The 19,023-nt window shown below is 41.4% G+C and overlaps 1 long non-coding RNA gene across 1 annotated transcript in view; it reads right to left on the bottom strand.

Annotated features, from left to right (window-relative positions):
• Positions 1-15,263: 15,263 nt before the first annotated feature.
• The window catches only part of LOC107195298, a 15,969-nt gene continuing 12,209 nt past the window's right edge, over positions 15,264-19,023 (bottom strand). The window contains exon 3 of the long non-coding RNA XR_001516407.2: positions 15,264-16,721. This is a non-coding gene — a long non-coding RNA (uncharacterized LOC107195298). The remainder of the gene's footprint in view (positions 16,722-19,023) is intronic.

Below are 19,023 nucleotides of genomic sequence, written 5' to 3'. Positions count from 1 at the left end.
GAAGAAACGAGAAAAATCAAATTTCTTCTACTCCACATACACTTATTTTCCTGATGCACCATTTGTGTGTTAAAATTCTTTACTTTGATCTCAACTCAAAGATACCCAGATGCTTAATTGTTTTTGCCTGATACTTTCAGATGTCTGAGGGAAGAGTCTGATTCCCTTGCTAAGGGATTTACTTCAAGAATAGATGCCTGTCAGCTTTCAAATTCCCCTCCTGGGTGGGAGTGATTCTTGTGTGTGCCTCCTGGCTGTGTTGAAGCTTCAAAACTGTAAGAACTTGTGACTCCGTGACCAATCAAATGTTTCTTAAAAAATATCTCAGCTTTCTAAATCTTAATGTGTTAACATCCTCACTAATTTCCCAACTGCTTCTTGTGGGTTCAGCCATTTATTTGATTGAAATTTTTTATTTATAGGTTGTTAAAATTCATTGTGCCCCCAGGCAGCCAAATGTGTGTCTCACATAATAGGGACCTGCCTCCTCTTCTCCGCAAGCAATGAGGCCAGAGAGGGATTCTTGAGATAGGAGGGGAGTCCTTTTGTTTGGATTTATCATTGCTACAGAACGTGTTTGGATTCTCACAGGAGACATGTTTTTTTCATCCTCATCCCTTCCGTTGACCATACAGGAGAAAGCGTATGGGACTTACTGGGGAGAAATTATTGAGTGCAAAGATGTTGCGTTTCAAATTTTATTCGAGTCCAACATTTCAGGGTAATAACTAAGTGATTTTTACTCTTTAAGGAGAAAGCACAGTTTGGAAAGACAAGCAGCTATGCCCAAGGCACAGCCAACTAGTCCTGCTGCCTCCTTAGATACCTGCGATCTGAGTCATCATCGAGGTTCCATTCTGGCTGCATGTTTGACTCATTTGGTTTTCTGTTCACAGACAAGCAAAGGCAAAACAGACCTGCCAACTCCTACCTCAAACCCACTGAGAAAGCAATAGGATTTCTTGGAGCTTTTTTTTTTTTCTTTTTGTTCTCCAAACAGAAGTCCTATTATACAGAAGCATTTCTCTGTGCTAACCTGATTTGTATGTCAGCTATTATGGAATATGGAAACCGAGACCAAGACCTCGACGTTGAACCCCCAGCCAAATGGAAAGGACTATGCCTATGACAGCCCAAACCTCTGAATTCCGCCTCTTATTTCTGTTGTCAATACCCCCACCCAGATAGCAAAAAGTTGGAGTGAGGCATTCTGCCTGGTAACCAGGTGGAATAGAATTTCTCTGTTTAGGGGAACAGAGGGGGAGAACAATGAACATTTTTCCTTCAAGTGTCTACTTCTATTCACCTCCCTGATCCCCACAGCCAAAATGCCTCCACTTCTGCCCCCTCACTATCAATCTGTATACCCTCACCTGGCTTTGTCTTTGCTACCTGTCTTCCCCACCAGAATGAGGGCCCCCTCAGCCCAAGATTAGTCGGGTTCACTTACTGCTGTACCCCCAGTGCCTGAAATAATTCCTGTCCCATTCGTGAGGGCAGATATATATATATATATCTGCAAAATAAATAAGGAACCTCAACTAGTGCCAGGCACTGTGTCAGGCCCTATCCATACACTATACACCTAACACGGGTAAGTGCGAGCATCATCGTCGTACAGGTGAAGAAACGTACTCAAGGTCACGCAGTTAGTAAGTAGTTGACTTGGAATTTGAACCAGGACTGTCTACCTCTGGAGCTCTATCCCTTCCCTTATACGCAAAAACTAAAGAAATAGACCATTCACTCTTCAAATGACTTCAATTTTCTATGCAGAGAACTTAGGAAAATAGGAGGAATGGCTCTCTCTATATAATTATGTGTGTGTGTGTGTGTGTGTGTGTGTGTACATATATATAATCGAACACAAAATATACACATATATACAATCTAACAAAATATACACATATATACAATCGAACACAAAATATACACATATATACAATCTAACACAAAATATTTTGAACTGAAATCAAACAACAACTCTCAATATCTCAGAGAGTTTAATTAACTTACTTTAAATTCTTCGATCACCCCACGTGTATTGCTCGAGGCCGCAGAAGCGCCAGGCTCTGTAGGAAATGCTCAGATGCAAAGGGAACGGCAGACGGGACCCTCGCATCTCTTGGGTTTACTGACTACTAAAGAACACATAAACTTCTGATTACAAACTGCGAAGAATGAAGAAAAAATATATAGAAGGCTCAGACTGTGGCACAGGAAGGTCCATCAGGGAAGATTCGCTGATCTGGAAATGGTTTTAGAACCGAACTAAATTTACCCTGGAGACTACAATAGTTATAGAAAAGCAAATGATTAATAGCCAGGACGCACAACACAAAGATCACAGAAACACTGACCCAAGGAGATGTGAAGACTTATCGGCTGCAGCGATATATTTGGAAGTCTCTGGCTTGTAGAGGGTCATCGAAATCAGGGTGTCGATGAGATCACCTTGAAAGAAATGATATAGCAGGAAAGGAAGGGGGCCCAGACCTGAGCAGTACAACATTTAGTGGCTGAGAAGAGAAGTCGGTGCCAGTGAAGAGGCAGAGAAGGGAGAAGCCAGAGAAGTAGGAGGAAATCCAAGGAGTCGGGAGGAAAGGGCTTGCTAGGAAATCACCTGCGTGGGATTGATACTGCCGGAGGGCAAGGGAGAGGAGGCCTTCGATGACCTCAGAGAGAGGACTTTAGGTGAAATGCCGTGCGAATCAACTGACAACTGGTCGAGCAGTGGGTGGGACGGGAGGAGATGGAGACAGTAGAGACCAGCAGTCTGCAAACCTGGGGCCACAGGCCAAAACTGGCCATAGGCCTGGTTTGGAAAGTTTCATTGGCACACAGCTGCTCCTACTCATTTACATACGATCTGTTCTGGGCTGAGCTGCAGGCCCCTAAAATTCGTATGTTGAAGTCTAAACCCCAGGACCTTAGAATGTGACTGTTTGGAGACCAGACCTTTGCAGAGGTGATTAAGTTAATAGGAGCTCATTAGGGTGAACCCTACTCCAATATGACCGGTGTCCTTCTAAGAAAAGAAAATTAGGACGCAGACAATACAGACGGGTGAATGACCCTGTGAGGACACAGCAAGAAGACAGCCATCTTCAAGCCAAGAAGAGAGGCCTCAGAAGAAATGAACTCTACTGACACCTTGATCTTGGACTTCCAGAACTGTGATCAAATAAATCGGTCCACCCAGTCTGCGGTGCTTCATCATGGCAGCCCTAGTAGACTAATGTATTATGTAGAGCTTTTTTCCCATTATGACACTTGCAAAGAGTTGAGTCATTAGGATGGGGGCTGCATGGTGGGGAAAGCAGATGATATTTACTAGCTGGCTCTTTACAAAAAGTGTTTGCTGACCCCTGTTGTAGGCAGTCCTTTCAAGGTCCAATGACCGGTACCTTCCAGAGGCAGGATTGGAACCCAAACTGGCCCCAGTGAAGCCTGTGCCCTGCCTCCCAGAGCTCGCTGTCGCCTCTTCTCAGCCAGGAATGCTACTTCTGAACGAGCGAAGTCAGCGTGGTTCTTTTCTCTTCCTCAGTTCATACTCTGTCCTGTGGGCAGCTGTTGTGGGGAAATGCCGAGTCATAAATAATTCTTACATTAATGCCAAGGCAGCCGGAAGGGAAATGTCAGTAGGAAATGGTATTTCAAATAAATACAAATTTCGTAATTCAGCCAATTTTTTAGACTATTTTTTACAGCAATTTTTTTTTTCTTAATTTGAGTTATGGTGGAATGTTAAATGTGGAAGAAATTTAACTTCACTTGGACATTTGGCCTAGATATATATGTGGTATAAGCTGAAGGCATTCTCCTCCCATTTAGAATGGGCCAAATGGACTAGAGCAAAGAGAGGAACAATTGGTCCTGTCTGTAAAAATTGACTCTTGTATGTTTAAGTCACCCACTGCAATTGTAGTATTGTGACATTCTCCATTTGAGCTTATAATTGAAATGCTGCTGGAAGATTCGATTCCCACTAAACAGAATGGCTCACTAGTGTCCTAGTATCCTTTTGGCCCTCACCATCAGCTTCATGTCCAGGACTACCTTCGTGTGGGCGATGCCCAGAGTAGCTGGTTGGGGGCGTGAATGCCAGTACCACGGGCCAGTCAGGTGGAGAAAGCTACTCCTCCCCACATCAGCACATGAGGAAACACAGGCCAGCTGTTCCCAGATCCGCTTCTTCATGAGAAGCAGAAGATCCGGATTTGAGCTAAAATTTCCTAATTTCTCTATTTTGGCAATGAATCAAAATTAAACAAACAAACAAACAAAAACCTATGCCAGACATTTTGGTCTATGGGCTAAATCCAGCCATGAGCCCTGCCCCCTTTATGATTCCTCGTCCTTGTCAGTCTGAATGACAAAGTTGCAATTTTGCAAAGTTGCAGAATTGCAAAGTTGAAGGTCAGAACTGGTCTGAATTCATTTGTGCTCATCATCACGCATTTCGAAGCCTCGCTTTCACGTGCGGCGTGCACAAGTGCATTTTTGTGGCTATATCTGACCTACCCAGTCTCACACTTAATTTCTCTCTTCCTTTTATTTCTGGATACTGAAATTCTTGGGGTTCTCTCAGCCACTCCCGTTGGAAGTGTCAACTTCTGAACACCATGTTCCCAAGCAGGGAGTGAGGCTGAGCTTGGCCAGCAGGAAGGATGGGACTAGATTCTTGTCACCCTGACAATGTTTTCTAAACCTGGAGTGAGGCTTCCTGACTCAGTCTCTGCCACTCTTCACGTGAGAGTTGCCGCGAGACAGAAGAAAGGACACTAAAAATATACGAGCTTTGTCATCTCTCTGTTCTTTTTTTCTCCAAATCTTTTTGTCCACTAAATGTCCCTATTCAACTCCTGAATCTCCATTTGTTTTTCTCATTTATTCAGTCACTCGATAAACGTTTATTAAGCAAATGATATGTGCCAGGCACTACATTAGGTACTGGGAAAAACCAGATGAATCAGACTCTGTCCCTGCCATTGAAAGGCCTACTATGGTGACATGGGTTTCTGGATGTGTCAGAACTGAAGCTTGAGTGTGTCTGGTACCATGACTCCTATACAGTCTCAGTGGTCCCCAACCTTTTTGGCACCAGGGACCAGTGTATGAGAATCTAGTGCCTGATGATCTGAGGTGGAGCTGAGGCGCTGATGCTGGCAATGTTTTAATATTCCATTATGATGTACTTTCATGCCAGTATTTTGCCTTATGCATTTGAATGTATAGAAAGGTAGGCCACTTCAAACCAGAAACTCATGTCTTTTACTTCTGGGAAAATTTCTTAAGTTATTTCTTTGATAATTCTATCCCTTTCATTTTTATTTTATTTTATTTTATTTTATTTTAATTTTCTTAATAGACTTTATTGTTTAGGGCAGTTTTATAGTCACAGCATAACTGAGTGGCAGGTACAGAGATTGCCCATATACTTCTCTTCCTACCTATGCATAGCTTCTCCTGCTATCAAAATCCCACACCAGGGCGGTACATTTGTTACAAATGACAAACCTACATTGACATGTCATTATCACCCTAAAGTCCATAGTTTCCATTACTTTCCTCTTGATGGTATATATTCTATGGGTATTGATAAATGTGTAATGATAAATGTGTGCATTCACCATTATGGTATCATTCAGAATAGTTCCACTGCCCTAAAAATTCTCTGTGCTCTTCTTATTGGCATTTCTTTTTTTTTAAATAAAAAGTTTGCGAATGCGCTCTGTAAAATGTTTGTCACTCAAATGAAGGATGATTTGGTTACTTTAGGAAGTGAGCCAGTTGGCATCGGATCAGAGTTCAGGCAGAAGCTACAGATTCTGATGTAGGAACATAGAACTTTTTCCTCAAAAGTTAGTTAAGATTATCGAATAGCGTTAGTCAGTGAACCTTGATGACACAGCTAGCAAGGGATTAGTGAAGCCATCAGGGAACTAGTGTTCTCTCAGCATTTACATTCAAAGCATTTGGAAGCCTCCACATTCAACGCATTGACGATACCATTTTTTTCCCCAAGAAAAATTATCTTAGTTTTCAATTCAATGTGGAAGTCCTTTTTTTTTTTCTCCTTCTGGTAATGAAGAACAAATCTCTTTGCAGAGTTGATTTATGAGAAAAGGAAGGCATCTTCGGTCCAAATTTTACTGGACCTATATTTTAGGAAACCTCAATGAAGAAAAACCTCTTCAAAGAAACATGTGCAAAACAGCTTTTATATTAAATGTTCGATTTCACATTTAACTGTGGAAACAGCTGTTTATAAATGCATCAACCTGTGTTTTATTTTGTTGTCAAAATTAATCTTTATAGATCTATGATTTGAATGGGTTTCTAGAATTAGGATAGACAGATGGAGGTTCAACTTCAGCGCGCTCCATTTGTGACTGCTTTTTAGAAACCAAGTAGGCCTTAAATCTGGAGTCGGTTGCCCTTGAGCCCACACCTGACTCAGCCAGGAAAATGGAAGTGTGCCAATCACCTGGGGTGGAAAGGGTCTTACGTAAAAGTAAAAGAGTCTAATTAACCGCGAGACCTGTCGGGTCCAAGTATCTCTAAGGTGGGCACAGCTAAGGGAGCAGAACCCAGAGCAGGGAAAATTGCTTTTCAGTGGCAGGAGGGACATGAGACCAGGGATCATCACAGCCCTGAGCACTGACCTAGGGACAAAGGCTGTGTGGAAACCTGCACACTAAAGACATTCCTACTGTAGCTGAGACACAGCTAGGGGCCACGCCCTCCACACCCTACCCAGGGAACCAGAAGAGAAAGGAACCAAGAAATGGGCACGGAGGCCTGGCAGGAGAGTGGATGGGGAGGGGAAGCCGAGGTGGTGAAATGCTGCATTCATAGTTACCATGACTTAACTTGTACCCGAGTAGTCACAAAGCTATCGTCTCTCAGCTCCAAAACCACACCGAGGCATTCTGCTCTGTGATTCTGGGGCTGGGGCTCTGCAAACCACAATTTTGCTTTGTAGTTGGCTCCTTGTAAGGCTGCCTACCGGGGGATGCTAGAGGAAGACTGCGAGGCTGGAGGAGGGAGGAGGACATGGTCCTTCCTGACTACCCCCTGCTGCTGTGAGTGGCAACTTGACAACGCGTCTTCACCCTGGCAGCGGCAGCTCCTGCTCGTGGCAGCTGCTGAATCCAGTTTGCAGTATTTTCAACACTTACAGAGCCAGTCTCATCACACTCCCTGAGAGACTCATCACCAGCCAGCTGGCACCCCGCTTTGAGGGTCCATTTTTAACTCTGTGTGATGCTTTCTCCAAGCATCTAAGTTTTAATCATTTCAGCCTCTTATCTTCGTTCCCCAAGACCCAGCGGTGACAGCTACTTTCTACGTTTGCCACTTCCACGAAAATTTCGTGCTGTCTTTTTGCCATTTCTGATATCTAGTCAACAAATTGCACTTAGCTAACGCTTAAGTCTTCTCTGTTCTAGTATCTCCTGACTGGCATGTGCCTAAAGTTTGCTTTGTTAGCGTATTCATTCAACAAGCGTGCAATGTGGGCACTGTGCTAAGCGCTGGGGATGCAGAGATGGACAATCAGACAAGCTCCTTGCTTTCATGGGGGAGTGGAGGAACACAATTAACAAGCATTTGGAATCTTTTAACCCATCTCCACCCACTGGAGGGAGAGATTTAAACTCTCAACCTCTAGTGTAAAGAGTTAGTGCTCATTTAACTTCTCAATGAATTTACAGTGAAGTAGCCAATGCTACCCAATGACCAAAGCCCTTGACAGGCTGATGGTCGAGCTCCCAGATGCTCTGTTCCCACCAACTGAGACCCACACTATGTAAGAGCCAGTTGTGTTTGCCCCCAATCCTGTGGGTGCCATTTGTACTTACGTTTCCGATTGCATTATTCAATGAAATAGTATGTCAATTGGAAAGATGTAAGTGCAGAAGAAGTGAGCGTTATTTTTTACAAAAACTAAATTATATGAAGGTTACTGTCAATGGTGATACAAGTAACATTATGTGTCTGAGAAGGGCATTTCATTTCTGTGTGTTCTTTCCAAAAACCCGTAACTCCAGTCGAATCATGAGAAAAACATCAGGAGTTCACAGGCATTCTACAAATACCTGGCCCGGACTTCTCAAGACTGCCAAGGTCATGACAAACAAGAAAAGGCTGAGAAAATGTCACAGACCAGAGGAGAATGGGAAGGTACGAAAAGTCACCCAGGATTGGGTCCTGGGGCGGAAAGAGGCAACGGCAAAAGCAGTAAATCCGAATAAAGCCTGGAATTTAGTGAATAATGACTTAAGGAGACTGGTTTTGACAAGTGTAGATGTTAGTGACAGGGAGAACTGGGCGAGGAGTCTTCCGGACCTTTACCTACTTATCTGTGCAAATTCGTCTGTAAATCTAAAATTACTCCAAAAAACAGTTTGTTTGTTTAAAAAAAAAAAAACAACAACTAAATTACATGCTTCTGAAGATTTGATAATGGTGGTTTGCTTTAAACAACGCTGTTAAATTGGGCGTGGGTAAGACTTCATTGTAAAAGATAAGGAAATAGTTTTTAATCTTGTTTTCCAAGCTTCCTGATGTGCATGCTCCACTTTAAAGAAACTGAAACCAGAAATGCTAAGCGATGGTTGATGGCTATAGTTTAGACAAGAAAGATGATGCTGAACCCGAACCAACAGGCTCGTATGCAAGATGCTGATCTTATCCTCCAAGTGAAAACCAAGGCAAATGAATGTGCATTTATTTATATTTTCACAATGATATTTAACATGAACATATATTACTTTTTGATTCCCCAATTTTAGGGTCTAATTTTTAATCAACTTGCCAACCACTCACCTCCATTGCATTAAATATGACTTCTTCCACGGAAAACTAAAACAAGATAATCACAGGATGTGAATGGCACCCTGTAAGAAACGAGTGGGGTGTCACAGAGCGTGACACGGTGGGGATGAGAGAGTTGCTCGGGAAGGTCAGGGAACTCCCTGAGGAAATGATATTTGAGCTGAGGTCAGAAGATGACCGGGGGAGTTTTGGTTGACAGAGTTTACTGAGAGAGAAAGTCACACAAACGTATAAATGCAGGATGGATATGCTGACGGGTAGCATGGGGAGTGGAGGGTGCTAATTACTAAGGGGAGATGTCAGAAGAGGCGTCGTAGAATGGGCTGCCACACAGCTGTGCTTTGAAAAGAGAAGAAAGTGGTTCCCAGGCAGATGTGGCAGGGAGCAGAGTGATTTCAGTCAGTGGGAGCTACGTTCTTCGAGCACAGAGGCACAAAACAGCTGTCATGTCTGGGAAACCAGAAATAGTTGTATACGGGGAAGTAACACGGTCAGCTTCACATTTTTGCAAGCGCGCTTAGCAGCAGTCTAGCCTTGCTTCTTCTTTAGAGTGTGATCTGAGAGTCAACAGCATCATCACTGCCTGGGAGTTCATTAGAAATGCAGAATCTCAGGCTCCTCCCAGATCTACTAAATCACTGTATTTTAATTAAGAATCCCAGATGATTCAGAGGCACATTGTAGTCTAAGAAGTACTATCTAGAGGATGGATTGGAGGGGTGCGTTCCAAAGGCAAGAGAGGGTTTAAGAAGTGATCATAGTCTGGTCAAGAGATGAAGATGTCCAGAGCCGAAGCACTAGCCCTGAGGAAGGAGGAGAACAGATGTTATTGAGGTTCAGGGGATGGAATTATAGGACTTGAAAACGAATCGGATGTGGCTGGAATGAGGGGAGTGCTCACCTGATCTTTAAGCAGCGGCAGGCCAGAACCAGCAGCTGATCCAATTCTAAGTCTATGTTGCCATCAATAAAAATTAAATTATATACATTGACAATAAAATAAGGTTATATTTAAAAAAAAAAAGGCAATACATTCTCAAATGTCATCACTTTCTAATTATTTTACTACATCTTATTATTGTCGAAGCCCTTGAGGTTATTTGTATCTGCTGTATCTGTTTGATCTCATCCCAACTCCACAGTCACTGATGTCATATTAGTAGCTTGAAATTTGCCATGGTGAGACGATATCCACCACGGAAATAGGCAAAAGCTACAAATCAGGGCTTAACTTGTTTTGTTGCTTTTCTAGCTCCAAGTTTTACTATAAAGGGCCAGATAGTAAATATTTTAGGCTTTCTAGGCCACGGGGTCTCTGTCACAGCCATTTAACTCTGCCATTGTAGTGTGAAAGCAGCCACGGACAGTACAAAAATGAAGAGTGTGGTTGTGTCCCCATAACACGACACAGACCAGCTCAGGCAGCAGCATGGTGTTTTTGATTTTGTTTTTTGCACACCAGCCGTAGTTTGCTAACTCCTGCTCTAGACTCAAGAAAGTGATGAGGGAAGTATTAATAATGTAAGTTAAACTTTAAAGATTTTGTGTCTGTAGCCATTACACTGTGAATAGCATAAAAACAGGAGGAAATATTTTTCCACTACTCAATTCTATTATCTGAATCAGCTAAAGAGTCATTGGCATCATTATTGAATGAGTTAAGTTCCAACAGATGTCTCCCCTGCTTCATATTCATTAGTGTCAACGAAATATTAGCCAACATTTGTGTGTTAGCTACATTCATTCATCAGTTGCACCATAGGATGCTTATGGTTATAAGAGGTCAGTAAAAATCAATGAAAGCATTCTGTAAGAATCAATTGGCTATATGGAATTTACAGTAAAAATTATGGTATATTTTCTTACATTTGCAAATGATCGTGTCACATATCCTTTCTATCAGTAAAACTTTTAATTAATGCATGCGCATAAGAAGAACCCTTTTGGTTTTCTGGAAAGTTGGTTAATACACATGGATCAACATGCCATGGCTCACGTTTCTGGTTTAGGTGACAAGGTAGGTGGGGGCGGGAAGAAACAGAAGAAATAGTTTTGCAAAGAAAATCCAGTTCAGTTTTAGACATATTCTCCAACTATAATATGTTCCTTTCAAAAGGTTAAAAGTAGAGCCATTACCCATTAAACAGCAGATTCAACTCTTTTAAATGAAGAATTTTTTTTAAAGAATTTATTATAATTTTATTATAAATTTTAAAGAATTTATTATAATTCTCAGAAACCTACTTAGAGAGATGTTGTGGACCAAGATTACAAATACAAAGAGCAAGGTATTTAGGTCTCTTTTTTCTCACATAGATAGCTATCTGTTCAAGCAATGTTTAACTAAATTGTGGCTTTCTTTCCTAATTTTCTTCACTTTGTGGGCAAAAAAAGGCACACATATTAAACCTGACAAGCTCAGCGGAGGCCATCCTGGCGGGCCCTACGAACTCAGAGACCAAAAGTAACCACACAGGAGGGGCTGAACATACAAATTCCTAACGAAAAGCAGGGCATGGCGGGCAGTCACGTCCTAGGCCCCTAGCTTCCTGACAAAGGTCAGTGTTTACCTGAAGTGAGCCTGTCTAAGGTCTTTTCGCATCTAAGATCACAAACTCTTGGAATGTCAGCATAATCCCTTTTTTCCAGAACCCTGAGGGCACAACCAGGGCAGCGGAGCAGGAGACCACAGAACCCCCATTGTTATCCTGTTCCCCAATACCACCTCTCTGTGCTGTAAATGTGAATTATTAACTTTCCTGTACCCACCAATGTAAAAGCGGTGTGTCTCTCCCTGTTTTACTTTTTACTCAATCCCAGAGATCTCCCCGCTTTCCTTCCTCCCGCCCTCTTAACGTACCACCCATAGATTTCCTGTAACCTTCCTTACGTCTTCTTCTCCTTCTAACGTTATAAAATAAAGTAAAATAAAAAGCAGAAGTGTCATTCCCCGGAGTATTTTCTCAATTCGTTGAGATTTTGCTCCCTGGCAGTTGTCATCAGTTTGGCTCAAATAAACCCACAAAAATTCTCTACGAGGTTGGGCGTATCTAACGCCGACAACTTTTAGAGCAAAAGACTTTGGGTCCCAGCCAAAGACTCACCAATGCGTAAGGTGCTTTTGCTGCTTACTGTTTTGTAGCTCTCTACTGGCTTTTTATGCAATCGTTACTGGTATTCGTGACCTTATTTTGTAGTGGTGTCTTTACCATTGACAAAGACAGTATCCAATCATATTTAGAGCAGTTAACTTGTACCAGGTACTGGACTAAGTCCCTTAACTGTAATATTTAATCTTCACAACGAGCTAAAGAAATAGGTGCCATCTTCATTTCTGCTTTGTGACAAGGAAACAAAGGAATAGAATGTTAAATAAATTCGCCAAGCATCGCATGACTAGCGAGAGGCTGAGCCAAATTTAGTTTAGACCTTGGCATTTGGGGTCTTCATCAGGAAAGTACTTTGACTCTCAGATCAGATTTCCAGTTAGAATCTCCAGATTTGACTTTGTGGGGGTCCAAACAATAACTTTCCTTCCACCTTCGAAATTATTCTAGCTGGACTAATAATCGAATTAATATGAGACAGATTAACAGGAGAAAATATCCAAACTTTATTATGGATGTACATGCAGGGGTGTCATAAGAATATGAGATCCGCAGAGGCATTGGGCAGCTGAGGTTTATATGCCATTCTGGGCAAAGGAGAAGAGGGGCAGGAGTCTGGAATTTCGAAGAAAAAGCAGGTAATTCACAGGTAAGTGAGAAAGAGCAAATATATGGTACATAAATTCTTGCTGGGCCACCAAGAAACAATGGTACGTAGGGGGAAGTTCAACAAACAGGCTTTGCTAGATATCTCTCTGTCGCCACATTTAGTCTATATTATGGTGCTCCCTTCCTTGAAGCAGGTTTTTGTATCTGAATTCCTTTAGGCAGGTAAGGGAGAGGGTCAAAGGTTCTTTCTGAGTCTTTGGTTTCTTAATAACCAGCCTAAAATCAACATCCCAAAAGACATATTTTGGAGTGGCAAAAGTTTGGTCCTCCTCACTTTCAATCTGAGGTTTAACAATCTGGGGATTGCCAGGCATAAGTGGGGACCATCCTCTTTCTTCTCATCGTTACCCCATCCATCACCACAAGCACTTCCTACCTATAAGGATCCAAGCAGCCTTCTTGAACCTTTTCCTCTGCCAGTCGTGCAGGGTGGTCTCAGGGAGATTCCTGCACTGTGTCCTGTGTCCTGGGACAGACCCCTGTCCTGCCAAGGAAACTTGGGAGGTTTGTGTGACTGGCGCAGAAAACAGCCTCAGGAAAACAGCCACAGCAGGAACCTGCATCTATTCTCTACATTAATAAGACAAGCTACAGTGCTGAGTTTCCCAAGGTGCGTTCTGCAGAACGAGAAATGTCGATGAGGAAAACGCGTTCGGACATCACTTAGGTTTGAAATGCTCTGGGTTAAGTAAAGTTAATGATAAAGTTACATGCATTTTAATGCATGCCGAACATCTCAGAGGCTTGAATGGGCCAGTGTGGTTGGTGACTCTCACCGGAGGTAGAGTATGCAGCATTTCTCTGTATACTCGATCTCAGAATCTTCTTCTGTGCACATCTATCTTTTATGACTATCATTCTCAGGAAGACACTTTGACAGACAGTGCCCCAGCGTAACCCCAACAGGGACGAAAAGTGGCTTCTTCCATTGGTCTGGGCACATTTCTCTTCTTTAAGGCAAAACCGTTTATTCTGATATTTTAGCACTGTAGGGGAGGAGAAAAAATCTTTTCCTCTATCCATCTTAGTTTCTTCAGCCCTGTCAATTAGATTGGTTAAAGGCAGATTAAGGAGAGAAAACAAACAGAAGTTTATTAACATATGCATCATGCATATACATGGGAGCGCCCAGAGATGAGTAATCCAATGGGTGTTTGTCTCTTGGGCTTATCAAAATCATGGGCTCCGGGGCAGGGAAACAAGCTAGGCAATAAGAAAAAGAATAGCAAACAAGGATTGGTCAGTAACATTGACCGTGGTATCTTCTACGTTGGTTAAGAGTCTTTCTCTTCCTGGTACAGGAAAAAGCGAGGACTCTCCAAATATAAATTTCCTTTACTAAAGGAAAACTCGTGCCCTGTTTTTAAAGCTTTTCACGTATCTGCTGGTTCTCAAAATAATCCATATGCCAAAGAGGCAAATTTTACTGTGGTGGATTCTGGGGTCCTTCAGCACTTTTCAGCTTCAGAACCTGGACTGCTTTAAACCAGCCATTTTCACCATGTGGTCAAGCTGTGTGAGGTCCTGAGCTGGAGCTTGAACTGGCCTCCTCCATGGTCTGGAATTGTTCTTTCTATGCATTTCTCGATTACATTCTAAGAAAGGAATTTTCCCATGTTAAGTAAGTCAGGGTCTGTTAATTTGTGATAGATGGTAAGAGACTCTACAGGCTCAGTCACACAGATACGATTGCTACCTGCTAGATAAAGCTATTGAATCACTTGGAAATTCCTAGGGACGTAAGTTAGGCCAACGGACACCACCATGTTACCACGCATGCTGGGGAGAGTTTTATGGAAACTCTCAGGAATTTGTCCTGGGAAAAAAACAAAAGAACCATTTTCTATCTCCCATTAAGCAAAACTAACAATGGAAATATTTCCTTTTATCCAAAGAACGTCCCATGTAGCACCATAGACGATGAGTACGGCAATATTGTCAGCTTTGGGAAGTGAGGGAGAGAGAAATGATAGAAATTAGGGGGGTGGAAAAGACTTCTGTGGTCCCTATGAAAGGCGCTGGTATTTGGAATCCTAGGATATTGGTTTTAAAGGTCATTTGATGCAACGTTTCATCTGCAGATGAGGAAACTGAGCCGCAGAGAAGGAACTTGTACGAGGACACCTGGTTCATTTGGCAGAGCCAGAGGGAGAAAAGCTGCCACATTTCCAGCTCATCTGTCCATGAAGCTCTGGGATCTGGAGGCAGCCTTCAGCGGCATTCTGCTTTGCAAGTGTGGGTCAGGCCCAGACCCACCGGTCGGCCAGAACTGCTTCTACTTATACTAACAGTCTTTCTCTCCCGAGGTTTGAGAGCCAGTTTCTATGGCATTTGCTGACCCTGGCTGCTCACCTTCCTTCAAGCCTTTGGCAATGCAGTGTAAAGGCATCAGAATCGCTTCGCCACAGGAAATGCTCCATTTTGCAATCCTTTTCTAAACTGAGTTAATAGCTAAGCTCCTGTGGGACATAGAACCACTGAAATCCTATTATTTTGTGATCAGAAATGGCCCTAGTCCTACTTTTTCATTTCCTTTGAAGCAGCCAACATGCTTTTTTCTTTTCTTTTCTTCATTTTTATATAATATAACATATAGGAATTGTTTTATGTTGGAGATATCTTTTACTGGCAAGAAGAGATATTTTAGATAAAAAAAAAACATTTGCAGCTCTTTAAAAAGCAAGCGATATTTGAATGAGAACTTACATGCCTAGTTGCAAACTACCTAAAATAGATGAGATAAAATGACATAATGGCGAGAGTTTGTAACAGTTCAGTAATGATCTGTTGAACTTCATGCATCAGATTAGCCAATCGATCACTATGAAACCATACCCCCAAAACCCAGAAAATTAGTTTATGTGACTTATTGCTTGAGTAGCTACTATGCAAAGCAAAGCCATACATCATCAAAATGAAGATCATTTTAATAAATCAGCTTTTAAAAAAAATTGAGATATGGTTCCAAATGATAAAATTTATGCATTTAAGTTTGATGACTTTGGACAAATATCTACACTCGTGTAACCATCATAACCACCACGGTCAAAACACAGGACATTTTCATCAGGCAAATGGTTCTCTCTTGTCCATCTAAGAGTAAGTTGCAGATATGACGACCTTTTATTCCTTAAATATTTGTTCATATTTCCTAAAAACATGAATTCTCTTGTATGACCACAGGACAGTGATCAAAATCAGGCAGTTAACACTGAAACAATGCTATTATCTAATCTACAGACCTTATTAAGATTTGTCAATTGTCCCAACAATGTCTTTCAAATTTAGTTTTATTATTAGTGTCAAGTATACAGTACATTGGTTAGACATTTATATAGTTTATGGCACCATCCCCCTGAATACTCTAGCTTCCCTCTGGCTCTACACATACCCACAACAATGTCTTTTATAGCAAAAACAATCCAAAATTTAAATTCGATCATCTTGTCATTTCAGTCTCTGATCTGGAACACTTTTCCGAGTCTTTCTTCCTCACAACACTGATATTTGTGAAGAATACAGACCGGTTATTTTGTACACTATCCCTTTTGTAGACTATTCGGGTTTGCTGGCCATTTCCTCGTGACGAGATTCAGGTGATGCATTTTTGGCTGGAATACCACAGGAGTGAGGCAGAGGTACACTCGGAACATCCCATCAGGAGACTGTTGATTCTTCCCATGGCTGCACGGTTATCTTTGGCCATTTGGTTAAGGGGATGTCTGCTGGGTTTTACCACTGTAAAAGTTACTATTTCCCCCTTTGTAACTAAAAGGTATTTCGGGGAACTACTCCTGAGATCTACCATATTATTCAGCATCTACACTCATGAGCATTCTTCTCTGAAGACGGTAAAATCTCAATTGGCCAGAGTGAATGAGGTAGAAGCTGTCCTTTGCTAAACTGTTGGTTTGCTCCCTACCACCTGGCGAAATGAAAAACTGATGTTTTTGCAACAGGAATCTGTTTCTCCGAAGGGTTTCTCTAAGATTCACATGAGGTTCTGAATACTGCTGTTCAATCTTGGTATCACTGCAGTCGGCCATTACTGTAGATGTGTTGATACCTCAGTCTTCAAGGGTTAATGGAACCGTGATAATTCACCTGTGCTTAGAAAGTCAGGACAACTTACATGTTTTTGTAAGAGTTTCAACAATAATGTTAAAAGGCTAAACAAAATTATTTCTCATTTCCTAGTTAAACTTAAATAAAAAAGCTTTCTGATTAATTGAGTTTCCCTAGCACATAAAGAAACCCTGTTCCACTTTTTACAAAGATATTCTTCATACAAATATGATTTTAATTCCATAGTTACTATTTTAATGCTTTTCCACATACATGTGAGATTGTATTAATGAACCATTAGATTTTTACAGTGATTTCCCTTGTCGTTTAACCTTCTAGGTCAACTGTTTTTAAACGAACATTCCTGGCCTCAAATCATGTGGTAATTAATGGGCAGAAATTGTGTTCATTCTCTCAAATCATCTTCTAGAATATTTATTTATTTTGTTGTTTCTTTAAAAGAAGTGTGGGAAAATGTGCTACACGCATTTCTCAAAGCTAGGCTGTTACCACTTAAAAAAAACCAAAACGACCCGATTCTAAACGCTTACTCACCACTGGGAAGCTTTTACAGCTTTACGTCTAGTTTCAGATGCCTTCATGTTGAATTTTGTTAAATAAGAAATGAAGACTTGAGAGGAGATACATCAGAGCATGAAGTAGACCGAGTCTGTAGCTCCCTGTTCATTTACATCCACTGCAGACTGGTGGAAGCAGAGGCAAGGCCCTCTCTTTTCTTTCTCAAATAAAATCAAGTGAAGAAAGAGAAGCAACCGTGACTTGGGGTGGGGGAGGAGTTGTGTCTGGATGCTGATTGGGCATTCGCATCTGTAATGTCCTTCGCGACTCCAACTTTGGCTATGAACTACTCTTTAGTTGGCCCTCACGACCACGAAGCATTGACCAACCAACCCATTGTACCATGGCTGTGCTATTGTCCCCACTAAACTGGGGACTCTTTCTCATTTGTTTTTAGGGTACCTAGAAAACTTCCTGAGACATGTCAGGCAGTTGAATGGACAATTGAGTGCTTCAGAGGTTTGATGAATATCAGATACTATTTTGTAGGTGGGAAGAGACTTAAAAATAATCTAGCACAATGCAACTTTTTATTAAAGAGAGAAGTGACTATGAGTAGTTAAATGACTTCCTATCTATTTAGTTGATACAACAGGACATAGAATTTATCTAGTGGTTTTTCCAATATATGTAAATAAATTTGATTCTTCCAGGATTGGACAAAAGCAAAATAAAGTTTCCCTTCTGTTCTTTACTTAATGTTGATACAGCTGAGGTCCCTGGAAGAATTCACCTTTTGAGAATAACGGCCTTGAAGTTCAGACTCAATGGCTTGTGACAGATAACCTCTGTCAACCTCCATGTCAAAGCGATGTTTCCCAGGGAAATAATCAGGAACCTGCTCCTTTTAATGACATTTTCCATTTTAGAATCAAGTGCTTAAATAAATCTAAGGTCATATCAATTCTGAATCTTTGTTCCTAATAGTCCCACCACTTGGAATGTATTCTTGTACCTACTGAAATTTTTTCAAGACATGGGTAGATCTGGAAATTAAAAAATGTTGAGTAAATAAGAAAGCTGCAGAAAATGAGTAGAGTATGAAAACAGTCGTGTAAATCTTATTCTCTACTTTTTAGTTACATATAGTAAAATTTACCTTTTTCCGGTTTACAGTTCTTTGAGTTTTGACAAATGCATAGTTATGTTACTGCCACCACAATCAAGATACAGAACGGTTTCATCACACACATGCAAGTTACCTCGTGGAACCTCTTGATAGTTAAACCTCATCTTGTTCCCCAGACCTCTCCACTCCCTGGCCACCACTGATCTATAATGTCACTACAGGCTTCTCCAGTATGTTATGTAAATGAATCATATGCAAGGTAAGCTTTCGAGACTGGCTTTTTCACCCAACCTAACGCCTGGAGACTTGTTTAAGTTGCTGTGTGTAGCAATGGTTCTTTATTAATTGATGAGTTTTATTCCATTTTGTGGATAGGGCTCAGTTTGTTTATCTAATTCCAAGTTAGAGACATTCAAGTTATTTTACATTTTTGACCATTACAAATAATGCTGCTATAAACTTTTGCGTACAAGTTTTTGTGTGAACGTAGATTTTTATTTCACCTAAGTAAAAATGTAGAAGAGAGTTTGCTGGGTTGTATGGTTAGTACATGTTTAACACTCTAAGAAACTGCCAAGCAGCTTTCCATAGTTTGTAAAAATGTTCAGGCAACCCATGGGAAGGCAGGCAGGCAGAGAGAGAGAGAGAGAGAGAGAGAGAGAGAGAGAGAGAGAGAGAGATAGAGATTGAGAA

Source organism: Pteropus alecto, unplaced genomic scaffold (genome assembly GCF_000325575.1).
Source record: "Pteropus alecto unplaced genomic scaffold, ASM32557v1 scaffold110, whole genome shotgun sequence".
NCBI classification, from domain to species: domain Eukaryota; kingdom Metazoa; phylum Chordata; class Mammalia; order Chiroptera; family Pteropodidae; genus Pteropus; species Pteropus alecto.
This window is presented reverse-complemented; position numbering and strand designations above follow the sequence as displayed.